At 42.9% G+C, this 18,302-nt stretch overlaps 1 protein-coding gene across 5 annotated transcripts in view; it reads right to left on the bottom strand.

Annotated features, from left to right (window-relative positions):
- LOC126292223 (G-protein coupled receptor moody) overlaps positions 1-18,302 on the bottom strand; it is a 1,247,805-nt gene that overhangs the window by 324,497 nt on the left and 905,006 nt on the right. For 2 of the 5 annotated variants that reach the window (XM_049986095.1, XM_049986092.1), the window contains exon 1: positions 2,396-2,525. The exons of 2 other annotated variants lie outside the window; for them this stretch is intronic. The gene's annotated coding sequence lies outside the window, so the exon portion shown is untranslated. Of the gene's footprint in view, positions 1-2,395; positions 2,528-18,302 lie in introns of those variants that run through there. One more of the 5 variants, XM_049986089.1, reaches the window with a different exon arrangement.

The following is an 18,302-nucleotide window of genomic DNA, read 5'->3' as shown; positions in this document are numbered from 1 at the left end:
CAGAAAGGAGGAATTTCGGTCTCTCCCGCATTCGGGCGATGAAAAAATTCACTGGCGACAAGAATTTGTACGAAGCCGGGATCCTGACCCTGGTCTCGTGCTTTCTAGGCAGATGCGTCAATCCCTACGCCACACCTTGGTACAGTGGCTAGGTCCAACCACACGGACTACCCAAACACGCGTGTCTCATTAATCCAAACCCTACTTACCTAGCGCTTCTAAAGTAGTGTCCCCTACTCCTTTTTCCTCATCTAGACAAGTCCCGCACTATATAGGGCGAGGCGTACTGTGCTCAGAACAAAATAATTTTGTAGATACAGCAATGAACAAGAGTAATGGGAGCGAACACACTTGAACATACAGGAAACGCACATGTGGTGTTAATAGTGAGTCGTCGCACCCGCGTCAACAAAAATTAAGGTGTTTATTAAAATTCGTGTTGTTGTGTGTGGACGACAGCGAATTACGCAAGTAGTAATTACCTTACAGCAGATACAGTCCGCTAATGATAAGTTTTCAGCGAATTTTGTTGTTGTTGTGGTCTTCAGTCCTGAGACCGGTTTGATGCAGCTCTCCATGTTACTCTATCCTGCGCAAGCTTCTTCATCTCCCAGAACCTACTGCAACCTACATCCTTCTGAATCTGCTTAGTGTATTCATCTCTTGGTCTCCCTCTACGATTTTTACCCTCCACGCTGCCCTCCAATGCTAAATTTGTGATCCCTTGCTGCCTCAAAACATGTCCTACCAACCGATCCCTTCTTCTAGTCAAGTTGTGCCACAAACTTCTCTTCTCCTCAATCCTATTCAATACCTCATCATTAGTTACGTGATCTATCCACCTTATCTTCAGTATTCTTCTGTAGCACCACATTTCGAAAGCTTCTATTCTCTTCTTGTCCAAACTAGTTATCGTCAATGTTTCACTTCCATACATGGCTACACTCCATACAAATACTTTCAGAAAACACTTCCTGACAAATCTATTGTCGATGTTAAAAAAATTCTCTTCTTCAGAAACACATTCCTTGCCATTGCCAGTCTACATTTTATATCCTCCCTACTTCCACCATCATCAGTTATTTTGCTCTCCAAATAGCAAAATTCCTTTACTACTTTAACTGTGTCGTTTCCTAATCTAAATCCCTCAGCATCACCCGACTTAATTCTACTACATTCCATTATCCTCGTTTTGCTTTTCTTGATATTAATCTTATATCCTCCTTTCACGACACAGTCCTTTCCGTTCAACTGCTAAGTCCTTTGCCGTCTCTGACATAATTACAATATCATCGGCGAATCTCAAAGTTTTTATTTCTTCTCCGTGGATTTTAATACCTACTCCGAATTTTTCTTTTGTTTCCTTTACTGCTTGCTCAATATACAGATTGAACAACACCGGGGACAGGCTACAACCCTTTCACATTCCCTTCCCAACCACTGCTTCCCTTTCATGCCCCTCGACTATTATAACTGCCATCTGGTTTCTGTACAAATTGTAAATAGCCTTTCGCTCCCAGTATTTTACCACTGCCACCATCAGAATTTGAAAGAGTATTCCAGTCAACATTGTCAAAAGCTTTCTGTAAGTCTACAAATGGTAGAAACGTAGGTTTACCTTTTCTTAATCTAGCTTCTAAAATAAGTCGTAGGGTCAGTATTGCCTCACGTGTTCCCATATTTCCACGGAATCCAAACTGATCATCCCCGAGGTCGGCTTGTACCAGTTTTTCCATTCGACTGTAAGGAATTTGCGGTAGTGTTTTGCAGCTGTGACTTATTAAACTGATAGTTCGGTAATTTGCACATCTGTCAACGCCTGCTTTCTTTGTGATTGGAATTAGTAAATTACTCGAATTATTTATAAAATTGAGACAGGAAAAGAACTACAAATTATGGACACCAGAAAAATAAATTCACTAGGGCACTTAATGGCAAATTTTCGGAAAAAATGGTTAACCGCTATCGAAACTTCAGCACAAAAAACGCGTTGAAGTCAAGATTACGACTCAAGGCTGCTAAAAGCAATAAAACAAAATGGACGCATCCAAATCAATACAGAAGTACATGCACACACTGCAACAAACTGTATGCCCGACAAACGGGGAGGAATTTTGAAAGACGTTGTTATGGCACCATTTACGCACTCTAAACAACTATACGCAGTGTAAAAAAAAAAAAAAAAAAAAAAAAAAAAAAAAATTACTGCTGTCTGTCACATGCAAGAGAAAACATCAGAATTTTACATCACGACAAAAGGGCGGCCTATAAAAACTCTTGCAAGACATTGAAATTTACACAAGTGTATTCAAAACGCTACAGGGACGTTATTGCAGGACGCTTACATTTGTCAGTGGAGCTTCTTAACACATAAGCCAGCGTTGCCTGACCTTACCTTAAAGGGCAGAGTTTTGAGGACTGCGATGTAGGCGACGCCTGAGCAGGAGAATGGGCCCTTGGCGATGTATAACGGAGCACTACCCCGCAACAGACCTTCGGTACGTCTGTGCTGTAAGCGGAAAAAAAACCGACTGAGACAGCCCAGCCCGGGTCTCTTACCAAGTAAACAACTGGCGCTGTGATACTTTCAGTGTGTGCCCTCTGTAGGCCCTTACACTCGCAACGATTTATCGAACGAACGACCGATCGAACGACCAACCAACCAACTTGATGTCGGCCTACACACGTCGCGATCGACTGCAGTTAGCTAATACAGCACCTCCCTGTTGTTGTGATTTGCTTATATTAACCCCTTAATCTCTAAATAAGTTTCTAGATGAAAGATAAAAGCAAACATCACGGTACTTTAGCGGTACCCGAAACACTCGGGAAAACGCCGCACTTTTTAGAAGCGTTGGTGCCTTCGAGAAGGATCAGCATCTACCGGCACTGTCATTAAGAACAGATAACCTTCCAGTTATTAGGACAGCACTGGTAAGGCGCGGAATCGCGTAATTCGGTATTAAAGAGTTACGTTCATTGCGTTTATCTTTTCTGAGATGCCGCCTGGTTTCACACAGAAACAAAAACGGGGTTTCGCCTTGGCTATTTTAGAGGTATCGAGGCCAACAAAAGCCGAGAGAAGGCTATGTCTAAGGAAGTGACTAATGCAAGGAAAGAAGTTCACCAACGCTCTGTCACTTAAACAACTGGAATCCGATGATTTTCGTAATTATTTGAGAATGTATGAATCATGCCCTCCCCCCATGAACCATGGACCTTGCCGTTGGTGGGGAGGCTTGCGTGCCTCAGCGATACAGATGGCCGTACCGTAGGTGCAACCACAACGGAGGGGTATCTGTTGAGAGGCCAGACAAACGTGTGGTTCCTGAAGAGGGGCAGCAGCCTTTTCAGTAGTTGCAGGGGCAACAGTCTGGATGATTGACTGATCTGGCCTTGCAACATTAACCAAAACGGCCTTGCTGTGCTGGTACTGCGAACGGCTGAAAGCAAGGGGAAACTACAGCCGTAATTTTTCCCAAGGACATGCAGCTTTACTGTATGATTAAATGATGATGGCATCCTCTTGGGTAAAATATTCCGGAGGTAAAATAGTCCCCCATTCGGATCTCCGGGCGGGGACTACTCAGGAGGATGTCGTTATCAGGACAAAGAAAACTGGCGTTCTACGGATCGGAGCGTGGAATGTCAGATCCCTTAATCGGGCAGGTAGGTTAGAAAATTTAAAAAGGGAAATGGATAGGTTAAAGTTAGACATAGTGGGAATTAGTGAAGTTCGGTGGCAGGAGGAACAAGACTTCTGGTCAGGTGATTACAGGGTTATAAACACAAAATCAAATAGGGGTAATGCAGGAGTAGGTTTAATAATGAATAGGAAAATAGGAATGCGGGTAAGCTACTACAAACAGCATAGTGAACGCATTATTGTGGCCAAGATAGATACAAAGCCCACACCTACTACAGTAGTACAAGTTTATATGCCAATTAGCTCTGCAGATGATGAAGAAATTGAAGAAATGTTCGATGAAATAAAAGAAATTATTCAGATAGTGAAGGGAGACGAAAATTTAATAGTAATGGGTGACTGGAATTCGAGTGTAGGAAAAGGGAGAGAAGGAAACATAGAAGGTGAATATGGATTGGGGCTAAGAAATGAAAGAGGAAGCCGCCTAGTAGAATTTTGCACAGAGCACAACTTAAAAATAGCTAACACTTGGTTTAAGAAACATGAAAGAAGGTTGTATACGTGGAAGAACCCTGGAGATACTAAAATGTATCAGATAGATTATATAATGGTAAGACAGAGATTTAGGAACCAGGTTTTAAGTTGTAAGACATTTCCAGGGGCAGATGTGGACTCTGACCACAATCTATTGGTTATGACCTGTAGATTAAAACTGAAGAAACTGCAAAAATGTGGGAAATTAAGGAGATTGGACCTGGATAAACTGAAAGAACCAGAGGTTGTACAGAGTTTCAGGGAGAGCATAAGGGAACAATTGACAGGAATAGGGGAAAGAAATACAGTAGAAGAAGAATGGGTAGCTCTGAGGGATGAAGTAGTGAAGGCAGCAGAGGATAAAGTAGGTAAAAAGACGAGGGCTGCTAGAAATCCTTGGGTAACAGAAGAAATATTGAATTTAATTGATGAAAGGAGAAAATATAAAAATGCAGTAAATGAAGCAGGCAAAAAGGAATACAAACGTCTCAAAAATGAGACCGAGAGGAAGTGCAAAATGGCTAAACAGGGATGGCTAGAGGATAAATGTAAGGATGTAGAGGCTTATCTCACTAGGGGTAAGATAGATACTGCCTACAGGAAAATTAAAGAGACCTTTGGAGAGAAGAGAACCACGTGTATGAATATCAAGAGCTCAGATGGCAACCCAGTTCTAAGCAAAGAAGGGAAGGCAGAAAGGTGGAAGGAGTATATAGAAGGTTTATACAAGGGTGATGTACTTGAGGACAATATTATGGAAATGGAAGAGGATGTAGATGAAGACGAAATGGGTGATACGATATTGCGTGAAGAGTTTGACAGAGCACTGAAAGACCTGAGTCGGAACAAGGCCCCCGGAGTAGACAACATTCCATTAGAACTACTGACGGCCTTGGGAGAGCCAGTCATGACAAAACTCTACCAGCTGGTGAGCAAGATGTATGAGACAGGCCAAATACCCTCAGACTTCAAGAAGAATATAATAATTCCAACCCCAAAGAAAGCAGGTGCTGACAGATGTGAAAATTACCGAACTATCAGTTTAATAAGTCACAGCTGCAAAATACTAACGCGAATTCTTTACAGACGAATGGAAAAACTGGTAGATGCGGACCTCGGGGAGGATCAGTTTGGATTCCGTCGAAATGTTGGAACACGTGAGGCAATACTGACCTTACGACTTATCTTAGAAGAAAGATTAAGAAAAGGCAAACCTACGTTTCTAGCATTTGTAGACTTAGAGAAAGCTTTTGACAATGTTGACTGGAATACTCTTTTTCAAATTCTAAAGGTGGCAGGGGTAAAATACAGGGAGCGAAAGGCTATTTACAATTTGTACAGAAACCAGATGGCAGTCATAAGAGTCGAGGGGCATGAAAGGGAAGCAGTGGTTGGGAAAGGAGTGAGACAGGGTTGTAGCCTCTCCCCGATGTTATTCAATCTGTATATTGAGCAAGCAGTAAAGGAAACAAAAGAAAAATTTGGAGTAGGTATTAAAATTCATGGAGACGAAGTAAAAACTTTGAGGTTCGCCGATGACATTGTAATTTGTCAGAGACGGCAAAGGACTTGGAAGAGCAGTTGAACGGAATGGACAGTGTCTTGAAAGGAGGATATAAGATGAACATCAACAAAAGCAAAACGAGGATAATGGAATGTAGTCAAATTAAATCGGGTGTTGCTGAGGGAATTAGATTAGGAAATGAGACACTTAAAGTAGTAAAGGAGTTTTGCTATTTAGGAAGTAAAATAACTGATGATGGTCGAAGTAGAGAGGATATAAAATGTAGACTGGCAATGGCAAGGAAAGCGTTTCTGAAGAAGAGAAATTTGTTAACATCGAATATAGATTTAAGTGTCAGGAAGTCATTTCTGAAAATATTTGTTTGGAGTGTAGCCATGTATGGAAGTGAAACATGGACGATAACTAGTTTGGACAAAAAGAGAATAGAAGCTTTCGAAATGTGGTGCTACAGAAGAATACTGAAGATAAGGTGGATAGATCACGTAACTAATGAGGAGCTATTGAATAGGATTGGGGAGAAGAGAAGTTTGTGGCACAACTTGACTAGAAGAAGGGATCGGTTGGTAGGACATGTTTTGAGGCATCAAGGGATCACAAATTTAGCATTGGAGGGCAGTGTGGAGGGTAAAAATCGTAGAGGGAGGCCGAGAGATGAGTACACTAAGCAGATTCAGAAGGATGTAGGTTGCAGTAGGTACTGGGAGATGAAGCAGCTTGCACAGGATAGAGTAGCATGGAGAGCTGCATCAAACCAGTCTCAGGACTGAAGACCACAACAACAACATGAATCATGCATTCCGGAGCTGCTAAACATTATCGAACCATTCTTAATGAATAGCAATGCAGTCATGAGCGAGGCTGTAAGCTGCGAGGACAGGCTGTTTCTATATTACCATTTCCAACTAAAGGCAAAAGTTAGCAAGATCTCAAATTAAATGCTGTTGTACCACATAATTATTACGTAAACGGTTCCTGAAACGTGCAAGGTTATTTATAGCTGACTGAGGAAATACATCACGGTAAATCAAAATAAATAAAACAAAAGACGTTCTTGTAGACGTTATTGATTTATTTACGTATGCATGTAGCAAAACTGATTACCTGTTAGTTAAAGAAAATAATTGCAAATGCGAAGAAGGAAGACTACACATGGCGGTGGCACAAACAATCTAATAAATACATAAGAAACGAATCATTTACCAACTGTTATAACTGTAAAAAAAAAAAGTTCTCAAACTTCATAGCACAGGGCTTGGATACAGACTTGACGTTTTTTAACACAGAGCAATGAACGCTGTACAAAGCCAGACCAACAGGCATTAGATGCATTGACCAAACACAGGAGGGTGCATTGAGAATGGCTAGTTTCTAGCTGAAATGTAGATCTGCCAATAAAAATTCCAAAGGACGACTGATAGCTGAAATCTATTATTTACAAATGAACGAAGTATATTTTAGGAATTATCGTCCATTTAGTATCGATAAACCACGCGGCTACTACGGTCGCAGGTTCGAATCCTGCCTCGGGCATGGATGTGTGTGATGTCCTTAGGTTAGTTAGGTTTAAGCATTTCTAAGTCTAGGGGACTGATGACCTTAGAAGTTAAGTCCCAAAGTCCATTTACTGCCTAAAATATGCGCAGGACGAAATTTTGTGACAGACATTGTTGTAGTGCCGGTATGTGAGGAACTGCGCTGCGAATTCCGAGTACGCGAATTTTTCTTCACCCTGTATATCTCTTTCTCGTATTACTATAAAATGCATTATTATACCGAATAACCAACTCTCCATTTTTATTATTCCAGATCTAGATCTGTAGATGTCCTAATTCGGCAGAAGCAGGGAAGAAAACTGAAATAGTAACCTGATATAGAAGTTACAGTGTAGCTTCTTACTGACGGCAGTTACACCCATGGTGGCTCTAGTTGTGTGGAAATTAGGCCGTGCGCTAAGGTATGTATTTCCGTTCCACACGTTCCGTCTCCTAATGCTGGAAGCATCATCAGAAGCTATAAACACCTTATTACTTACTTTTGTGCATTCCGGACGAAGATTACGTATGAACAGTTCGGCTGTGTTGAAGCGGAAACACCAACGCACGTCGCAGAGCACGGCCTGATAATAATCCAACGTATCCAGCATGTTTTGTTAATATAATAAAATTATAGGAAAGTTCATGCTGTCCGACAGCTCACAGTCCATGTACAACCCACTCGTACCCACGCGTACGTGCCATATGGCGGCGCGGCACAAATGCAGAACAGTGCCAAATGTGAGAAAGAGCAAAGTTGGCGGCTGAAGTTCAGTTTTTGGAAACCAATACTGCTTGAGAGTAACACTGCCAAAGGGTTGAGAGAGATTCGGGTGCAGGAGCCGTCGAGATAACGGTAGAAATAAACCGGTCGCGCTCGGTCAGACGGTGGGCGCCGTTTCTTCGGAACCTGTGGATTCAGCGCCCTCGGCAGACGGCTGCTCCAGGGAGGGGCGTACAGTCCGGACACAGAGCAGTGGCGGCAGGCAGGCTGGTCCGGGAACCAGCGTCGGTCCTCGCACTCACCTGGAACGCAAAGAACACACCACCTGTCTCAGTCGCGGTCCAACGGCCGCGAGGAATGGCGACGTAGAGGACACAGAGGGAAACCCAAGTCACCAGCGCCCGTGCCAAAATAGCATGACGTAGATGTCGCTAAAACGAGAGAAAATGCACAAAACTAAAAATCACAATCTCTTTCTGTCCTCCGGGAATATAAAGTTGTCAACTTTTTCAATATAAAAATGAGCTGTTTAAATGCTAATTGCACTGTGAAATGTTAACTCCGAAAGTGTGCCTGATTCATCGCTTATGAGAAGTTTGGTTGGCTGGTTGATTGATTTGGGGGAGGGACCAAACAGTGAGGTCATCGATCCCATCCGACGAGGGAATGAAGGCGGCCGTGCCCTTTCAAAGGAACCATTTCGGAATTTTCCTAAAGCGATTTTGGGAAATCACGGAAAAGCTAATCAGGATGGTGGGACACAGGTTCGAACCGTCGTCCTCCCGAATCCGAGCCCAGTGTGCCAACCACTGCACCACCTCTATCGGTTTACGAGAAGTGAAAAATATAGGATGAAGAGCGCTCTCTGCTAACATATTAAAACCTTCGTCTTAAGAACTGTCACGTCATAGATTTCACAAAAATTTGAATGTCTTACGCCTCACAGTCTACTAGCTGCTGAATTATCCTCTTCTCCCATGTGCGAAGGTAAAATACATTCCATTAAAACGTGCCAAACTGAAATCTGTACACCAACGCAAGCTTTGCACGTTCGTAGGTCCATCCCATCAAAGCTACAGTCATTCTGCATCTACATCTACATGATTACTCTGCAATTCACATTTAAACGCTTGGCAGAGGGTTCATCGAACCACAATTATACTATCTCTCTACCATTCCACTCCCGAAAAGCGCGCGAGAAAAACGAACACCTAAACCTTTCTGTTCGAGCTCTGACTTCTCTTATTTTATTTTGATGATCATTCCTACCTATGTAGGTTGGGCACAACAAAATATTTTCGCATTCGGAAGAGAAAGTTGGTGACCGAAATTTCGTAAATAGATCTCGCCGCGACGAAAAACGTCTATGCTGTAATGACTTCCATCCCAACTCGCGTATCATATCTGCCACACTCTCTCCCCTATTACGTGATAATACAAAACCAGCTGCCCTTCTTTGCACCCTCTCGATGTCCTCCGTCAATCCCACCTGGTAAGGATCCCACACCGCGCAGCAATATTCTAACACAGGGCGAACGAGTGTAGTGTAAGCCGTCTCTTTAGTGGACTTGTTCATCTTCTAAGTGTTCTGCCAATGGAACACAACCTTTGGCTCGCCTTCCCCACAATAATATCTATGTGGTCTTCCCAACTGAAGTTGTTCGTAATTTTAACACCCAGGTACTTACTTCAATTGACAGCCCTGGGAATTGTACTATTTATCGAGTAATGGAATTCCAACGGATTTCTTTTGGAACTCATGTGGATCACCTCACACTTTTCGTTATTTAGCGTCAACTGCCACCTGACACACCATACAGCAATCTTTTCTAAATCGCTTTGCAACTGATACTGGTCTTCGGATGACCTTACTAGACGGTAAATTACAGCATCATCTGCGAACAACCTAAGAGAACTGCTCAGATTGTCACCCAGGTCATTTATATAGACCAGGAACAGCAGAGGTCCCAGGACGCTTCCCTGGGGAACACCTGATATCACTTCAGTTATACTCGATGATTTGCCGTCTATTACTACGAACTGCGACCTTCCTGACATGAAATCACGAATCCAGTTGCACAACTGAGACGATACTTCATAGGCCCCACAGGACACGTGATGATATATCTCAACAGCGACGATGCAGCGCGTAGGGAGACGGTGCATTCAGCCACACAAACTGCAGTTCATGTTTCATTGTAAGCCGCATCGATTGTTGTTAAGTCACCTCCCTGAGTTCCCTCGTCCACGGTAGTGACTCGTGTAAGCTCTGCCCATGGGGAAAGAAATCATGAATGTTATGAACAGCTTTGTTCAAAGAGTTCACGTGTAGGTTTAAGTGCATACAGGTGCTAGGAAGAGAAAGTGGAATTTCTGAGCACGAGTAAGTTAGGTAATTGACTGATTCGGAGAAGGGGACCAAACAGTGAGGTCAGCGGTCCCGTTTGGTTAGGGAAGGAAGTCCGCAGAGCCCATTAAAAGGAACCATCCCGGCATTTGCCTGGCGTGATTTAGGGAAATCATACGAGTACGACCCATGAAGTGCAATAACCACACGATTACACGTAATTCCGTATCAAATAAATCCGTTCGTTAAATGGATCTTGATGCAGACAGGAGTCACATGGCCGTTTGAGTATCAGCACACTTATCATTGGATTTTGACAGGCATCTGAATGTCTGTGGAGCTAGTCTTGCTCAAGAAGAGACGGTAATGATGTTGCACACTGGGTCATGAAGCGGAACCGACGGTCTGACCCATCCCAGAAAAATGCTCCATTGGGCTGGAGTCGGGATTCTGGGCAGGCCAGTCCATTCCAGGAACGTTTCTGTCCACAAACCTTTGCCTCAGGGATGCCGCTTTATGACAGTGTGTGCCGCCATGGTGTTATAAATAATCATCGTCTCCCAAGCGTTTCTCCAATGAACGCGGTACACAATGGCCTGATGTCTTCATATCCTTCGGGATTTGGGTTTTTTTGCACTGGCGCGTCCGCCTCTTGTGGCGTGTAGTAGCGGTCACTTCCGCATTACGTTCGTGCGTCCCGATACTTTTGATCGGATAATGCATTTACTGGTCGTCGCGAAACTCTCAAACTTGATGTTTCCTCGCTGCTCTGACAGAGAGTGTGGACTCGCCTTCGGAAGGTCAGCAGTTCATATTCCTTTCGGGTCACCCAAATATACAGTTTTTAGCATGGCTGTCTCTCAGCAACCATATATAAGTTTCAGCATAGGAAGTACACAGAATGAATGAAATTCCCTTATAATTTCATTCTGATGAAGGCATCCTTAGAGGTGTCGAAGCCGACATGAATGTACCAAATAGTTACTTGCAACCAGTTGGCTGTCTAATTTCTATGCTCATCCAGATGTAACTATTCCGTGATATCTTTAAATTATTGCGAAAGAATTCCGTGACGACTCCTTTCAAAAGGAAGGGCTGGTTTCCTTCCCTAACCCCCCCCCCCCCCCCCCCCCCTCCCTGCATTCGTGCCTGAGTCCTGCCTATGATGACCTCATCGTCGATGGGACTTTAAAGATATAGCCTGTCTGTCTTTTCCCTCCTTCCCGGCTGCTACTATCACTATTTATGTTAATCTGTTCTGGCCCACTTACTTGACTATTTGGCAACACATCCACAGTAGGAAAAGAAGCGTTGCGCTAGGCACCTGACGTGAGCGATCTATTTGCCGGTGTAATACAATTTTTGAGTCACGCGCACGGAGTAGTGCTGAATTACTGCATTGAAACTTATCCTGGAGCCAGTAGCGGCCAGAGCGAGCCTAGTAAATGCGTGGAAGGCGCACTAGTGCTTAAGAAGGACCCGTTTATTGCATGCCCAAGGCAGGCAAACCCTGTTTATAGGTTATGGGACAACTTGACGACAAAAATTGCCGATGTGTGAACAGAACTCGCGCACTGAGGGTCGGTAGAAACTTTACTCCGCCTACAGACAGTTCACCCACTCCGGGAATAGAAGGTGTAGACGATTTTTGTCTGTTATCGACACTGATCTGTCGCAAGAATTCCATGATTTTACCGCGCGGTCCGCGGCGTCTTGTCACGGTGTAACCTCCACACAAAATAAAATAATATCAATAATATTCTCATTTAGCGTAACTACCCAACAGTGAAAATATAATACAATGTGACAAACCTATAACCTTTCAATAATTGACAGTCAATTTACCCTGGTAAATTTTGGACGTCAGCAATGCTGCGTCATGGCCCTGATACATCATTCTGAATAAACTGAAAAATCTTACCTTAATTAGATCGCCGGATAACGAGTATATATCTGCTCCTATAAGAAATTTTCCTGGCGCAGCTAAGTGCAATGCTAGCCGATAGATTTGTCTTATATAAAAGAAAAACACTGATTTTTCTTTTCAATAATCGGGATGGCCAAGGATTAGAGAAATTAGTGAATTCTTTAAATTGAGATGAATGTCAAAAGTTACTTTTTATGAGAAAGATTATTATTAACAGATTTTTTTAAAAACATTTACATGGGACTTGATGTAACAATACTACATATGCGCGAGGCTGCTTTTACCTTATCCTACAACGCTCAGGCTCCGCCATCGCTGCACACGACCGGCCCAGCCAACACGATACACCAGACACGACTGCTCGCTAGCAACAACTTACTGCTACTACTACACAAGTTCCTACTGCATTCAAAACTGCTCTTTGGTCTCAGCTTCTCTTCTAGCTTACATATCGCAGGCAGCGCGTGAGCAATACATCGAAATTACATCAGCTCGAGTGCGCTAGCAACAAACTCTTTAATCATGGCCCTCTTACACAGTTTCATACGGAACCTACATCCGCCTTCTTTTATATACTGTATATGATAAGATACTGTCATCCCTCTTCCCTTCTGTGTGAGAGGATGAATGAGCAAATGTATTTCTAGTTGCATGCAGGATGGTAGCAGACAAGCCTGTCTGCTAGAGAACGGTAGGACCAACGTCGGAACAGGTAGCTACGCTTTCTAAAAGCAAAGAGGTTTATATCCTTAGTATGGTTCTGTCCGTCCCTTGTCATGTTGGTATAGGAAGCTGCCCCTCTTGTCACTTCTGTTTTGTATACGGAAGCACCCTTGGTAGGAGCGCAGGTCAGTCTGTCCGTGGCGAGCGTCTGAAGTGGTAAGATCTCCGGCTAAGCTTAGTCCGTAGGACAATGGATTTCTTAAGTTCAGCCTAACTGAAAATTTAATCACCTTTATTTCAGGTTTAGCTCTATAAATATATAATCTTATCTTAAATTGCATCGCAGTGTGATTCGAGTGTATTCAGAATATCTTCCGGTAGTTTCTTTTTTCACTACTTTGTGAGTAAAGTGGAACCACGTGTTGATCAGTAACTCTAAGGTCATCAATCTTAAATGCGAATGTGCGTGAGATTATAACGTCTCGTCTTAACAACATTTTTCAATATAGCAATTTTTCTTTATGTTCAACCCACGTGGGGAGTACTTTGTGAGACCAGTACCACGTGCTCATAGAATTGTTTGACCCATCAGGTTAATAGTAAGACGATAGTAACCAGTTCGAGGGTTTTGTTTTGTAAATTGATTTTCGATCTAATTTATTTTAATTATCAAGATTATTGTGGAGTACACTCTTTGTGTAAACCAAGTTGACCACGTGAAGCATGTGGTATAATCATCAAAGTAGCCCTCAGCTATTCTTTTCGGGAAGATTTCACAGAGAGTTAGTATGAATTTAGTATACCATTGTGTGGTAATTACATGACGGACAGGATTGGGCTACGAATGTAACTTCTTTAGGTGAAAATTGAATCGGTTGGTTGTGGCTAACTTCCTCTTGCATGTGTTTCAATGTTCTTCGTGTGTTATTTTATGAATGTAGTGTTGTATGCAGTCTCCCAATCTTGGCTCCCTATTTGATGTGTTCCGTAAGATTACAAACTCACATTTTTACAATCCTAAGTAAGGCACCAGCTTAGTTATGACTCAAGTTTAATATGCTGAAATTTCAATGATCAATGTTAAAATAAATTTCCAAATATAAACTAATTTATTTCTTTTTATTTAAATTCTCTCTTTTATATGTGTATCACCGGTTTTCGTATGACTATTAAAAGATTATAATTTATGTTAGTCTGGTTGGAAATTTGGTAAGCTATACTGGATACCTGGTGAAACAGTTGCTCAGTAATGGAACGTTAACTTCCTCAGATAGATCACAGCTTTTAACCCGCTTTTATTGTCTATCAGCACCGCTTTCACATCAAATTAATGCAACAACATTACACCTTCACGACCTGGACGAGGAGTTCGTTAACAGGAAAATGAGGATTAAATGGAGTCGCGAAGAATCGCCGACTGTACCCAGTTTCATTCTCATTGCAATGTGTATGTATTGCAGCTAATGAAGAAAATAGTGAACTACCTCCAAATTGCAAAAAACATTAGTACATAAATAATTTTTCAATTTATCACTCTTGTGCAAGGTGGCTTTTCGACTGCTATGCAATCATTTCGGCAGTTGGAAGTTGTAATGTTGATTCACACTGTATTGTCTGAAAAAAAGTCCATATGTATTCTATTTTGTATGTCATCTGTATGAATTTAAATGGACCTCATTAAACAGATTTAAGTGACTGTAAGATTTCCGCTGGCAGAGGCCGACCTCGGGGAAGCTCAGTTTGGATTCCGCGGAGATGTTGGAACACGTGAGGCAATACTGACTCTTCGACTTATCTTAGAAGAAAGAATACGGAATGGCAAATCTACGTTTCTACCATTTGTAGTCTTAGAGAAAGCTTTTGACAATGTTGATTGGAATACTCTCTTTCAAATTCTGAAGGTGGAAGGGGTAAAATACAGGGAGCGAAAGGCTATGTACAATTTGTACAGAAACCAGATGGCAGTTATAAGAGTCGAGGGACATGAAAGGGAAGCAGTGGTTGGTAAGGAAGTGAGACAGGGTTGTAGTCTCTCTCCGATGTTATTGAATCTCTATAATGAGCAAGCAGTAAAGGAAACAAAAGAAAAATTCGGAGCAGGTATTAAAATCCACGGAGAAGAAATAAAAACTTTGAGGTTCGCCGATGACATTGTAATTCTGTCAGAGAAAGCAAAGAACCTGGAAGAGCTGTTGAACGGAATGGGCAGTGTCTTGAAAGGAGGAGATAAGATGAACATCAACAAATGCAAAACGAGGATAATGGAATGTAGTCGAATTAAATCGGGTGATGCTGCCGGAATTAGGTTAGGAAATGAGACAGTTAAAGTAGTAAAGGAGTTTCGCTATTTGGGGAGCAAAATAACTGATAATGGTCGATGTAGAGAGGATGTAAAATGTAGACTGGCAATGGCAAGGAAAGCGTTTCTGAAGAAGAGAAATTTGTTAACATTGAGTTTAGATTTAAGTGTTAGGAAGTCGTTTCTGAAAGTACTTGTATGGAATGTAGCCACGTATGGAAGTGAAACGTGGACGATAAATAGTTTAGACAAGAAGAGAATAGAATCTTTCGAAATGTGGTGCTACAGAAGAATGCTGAAGATTACATGGGTTGATCACATAACTAATGAGGAGGTATTTAATAGAATTGGGGAGAAGAGAAATTTGTGGCACAACTTGACTAGAAGAAGGCATCGGTTGGTAGGGCATATTCTCAGGCATCAAGGGATCACCAAGGGCAGCATGGAGGGTAAAAGTCGTAGAAGGAGACCAAGGGATGAGTGCACTTAACAGATTCAGAAGGATGTAGGTTGCGGTAGGTACTGGGATATGAAGAAGCTTGCACAGGATAGAGTAGCATGGAGAGCTGCATCAAACCAGTCTCTGGACTGAAGACCACAACAACAACAACAACAACAGGATTCCCGCTGGCAACGCCAGGTTCACGACCAAAATAGATGCTATTTTTTCATGGGGTGATACATCATCAAAAGAACAGAAGAAGCAATTTGGCACTTAGTAGTTCACATAGGAACTAAATGTGTTCTGTTCTGTAATTACAAGCGATACGAGGAAAATGACAAGAAAACTTGGTATGGACTGACAAGACACTCTATATCTCTACATGGTTTTGATGCCTTGACAGGTGGTGGCAAACCTTGAGAAGTCACGGCAGGTATTGGCGAAGTCTCGACAAGTATTCACAGGCATACTGGCAAGACTCGAAGGCCTTGACAGGCATACTGGCAAGACTCGAAGGCCTTGACAGGCATATTGGCAAGACTCGAAAGCCTTGACACGCATATTGGCAAGACTCGAAAGCCTTGAGAGGCATATTGGCAAGAGTCGAATGCATGACAGGCATATTGGCAAGAGTCGAATGCATGACAGGCATATTGATAAGACTCGAAAGCCTGGACAGGCATATTGGTAAGACTCGAAAGCCTTGACGGGCATATTGGCAAGCCTTGAAAGCCTCGACAGTCATATTGCCATGTCTCAAAAACCCTTCACAGTTGCTGCCAAGCCTCGATAGTTACTGCCAAGGCTTGACAGGCACTGACAAGCCTTGACAGGCACTGGAAAGTCTTTAAAGGCATTGGCAAGCCACGACAGGACAAACCTTGACAGAACAAGCCTTGCCAAGCCTTGAAAGGATAAGCCTTGACAGGCACTGGCAGTGCTTGAAAGGCGTCGGCAAGCCTTGATAGAACAAGCCTTCACAAGCAATGGAAATCCTTGGCAGGCGGAGGAGGCCGACATGAGGAGAAGCGCCGGGCTAATATTAAAGTGTCCAGCGCGTCGCTCACCGCTGTATTAATATCGGCCGCTGCGGCCACACTGAGAGGCGATGGCCTTTTAATTCGACCCGCTCGCGAGAAGCGCCTAACGCATGGCCGCCATAAATCCAGGTCCCGCGACTTCGCCAACTTTCTGCAGCGCCACAAGACGGTTCTTTGATTTCTCCTCCTTTTTCCTCACTTTTCTCCTCTCTTTTAATCCCTCTGTTCCGTTCCGGCCCGGCAATAAAAACTGTTCCAACGCGTTTGAATAATGTGCCGCTATATTTTCGCTTATTACGAGCGGAAGGAGGTGCGGCAAAAAGAGTAATACCCAACTTCGACTCCCGCCCTCTCTTTTTATTTTGGTTAGGTGGTCCTGCAAATACAACCAGGACTCGCCATGCTGCAACGCACAATCTGGCTTGGAGGGGGATAAATTTTTCGCGCCATTCGGAATTAACGCTAAAATGTGTACCAACAGTTTGTGATTCCGAAATCGGATTAAGTCGGCATTCACGTAACTGTCGACCTTAAAGTGATTATGGTAATTGATTCACGCTGTTACACTCTCATTTACGGTCGTAATTAACGGATTTCCACAACAGAGGGCACAGAAAGTGTGTTTAAAAGCGGTTCCAAGTCCCTAATGATTAGTCGTCAGCTTTGTGTTGTTAAAATTTTGTTTTAATTTTGCTCCAAGTGGAAGCAGCATTACGTGGTTGCAATTATTCTTTCGTGCCCACATTTATTCATAACTCCTATCGCAGATTCAACCTCTCAATACTCAAGCAGAGGGCATCATTTCCCGTTTTCACCAGACGGCAATCCTCTTTCAGTAACAGGGAAATGAAGCCCCCATGCTTCTCGACAGAGCGCAGGAGGACGATGGGGGAGACCGCACCGCCCTACTACAATGGGTCCTAATGGAGGTGGTTTTGCCGGCCGAAGTGTCCGAGCGGTTCTAGGCGCTGCAGACTGGAACCGCGAGACCGCTACGGTCGCAGGTTCGAATCCTGCCTCGGACATGGATGTGTGTGCTGTCCTTAGGTTAGTTAGGTTTATCTAGTTCTAAGTTCTAGGGGACTGATGACCTCAGAAGTTCAGTCCCATAGTGCTCAGAGCCATTTGAACCATTTTTTGAGGTAGTTTTCCGTTGCCTTCCTCCGACCGTAATGGGATGAATAATTGAAATCCCTGTGCTAACAGGACAGAGCGGATGCGGTTATTTTTTAGGAAAGGGGCCAAAATAAGTTACAGTCAGTTGCACTCAACATACAAACTTTATTTCTCAAAACACATAATCACACAAACAAGAATCAAGACTCTCAAGGTTTTAACGAAAGACCTCCTTTGATTTAATTTAGATCGGCTGAAGGCCACATCGAAAATACAAGGCACAAGGCCTAAGCAAGGAATTGAGGTACAGGAGTTCCTCTGGAGGTTTCACTTCTTAAGAAATATTTTTTTATCTTCAATATAAATAGGCTGAAAGCTTTAGTTCAAATGTTTCCAATATAACTCGGCTGAAGGCCACATATTAATCAAGCACAGTGTTACGACTTAAGGCCGAGACAAACATTTTCAACGTTTAATATAAATAGGTTTAAAACTCGGCTAAGGCCG

Source organism: Schistocerca gregaria, chromosome 9, assembly GCF_023897955.1.
Source record: "Schistocerca gregaria isolate iqSchGreg1 chromosome 9, iqSchGreg1.2, whole genome shotgun sequence".
Taxonomy (NCBI): Eukaryota; Metazoa; Arthropoda; class Insecta; order Orthoptera; family Acrididae; genus Schistocerca; species Schistocerca gregaria.
Note: the sequence above shows the minus strand (reverse complement) of the source record. Positions and strands in the feature narration are given on the sequence as shown.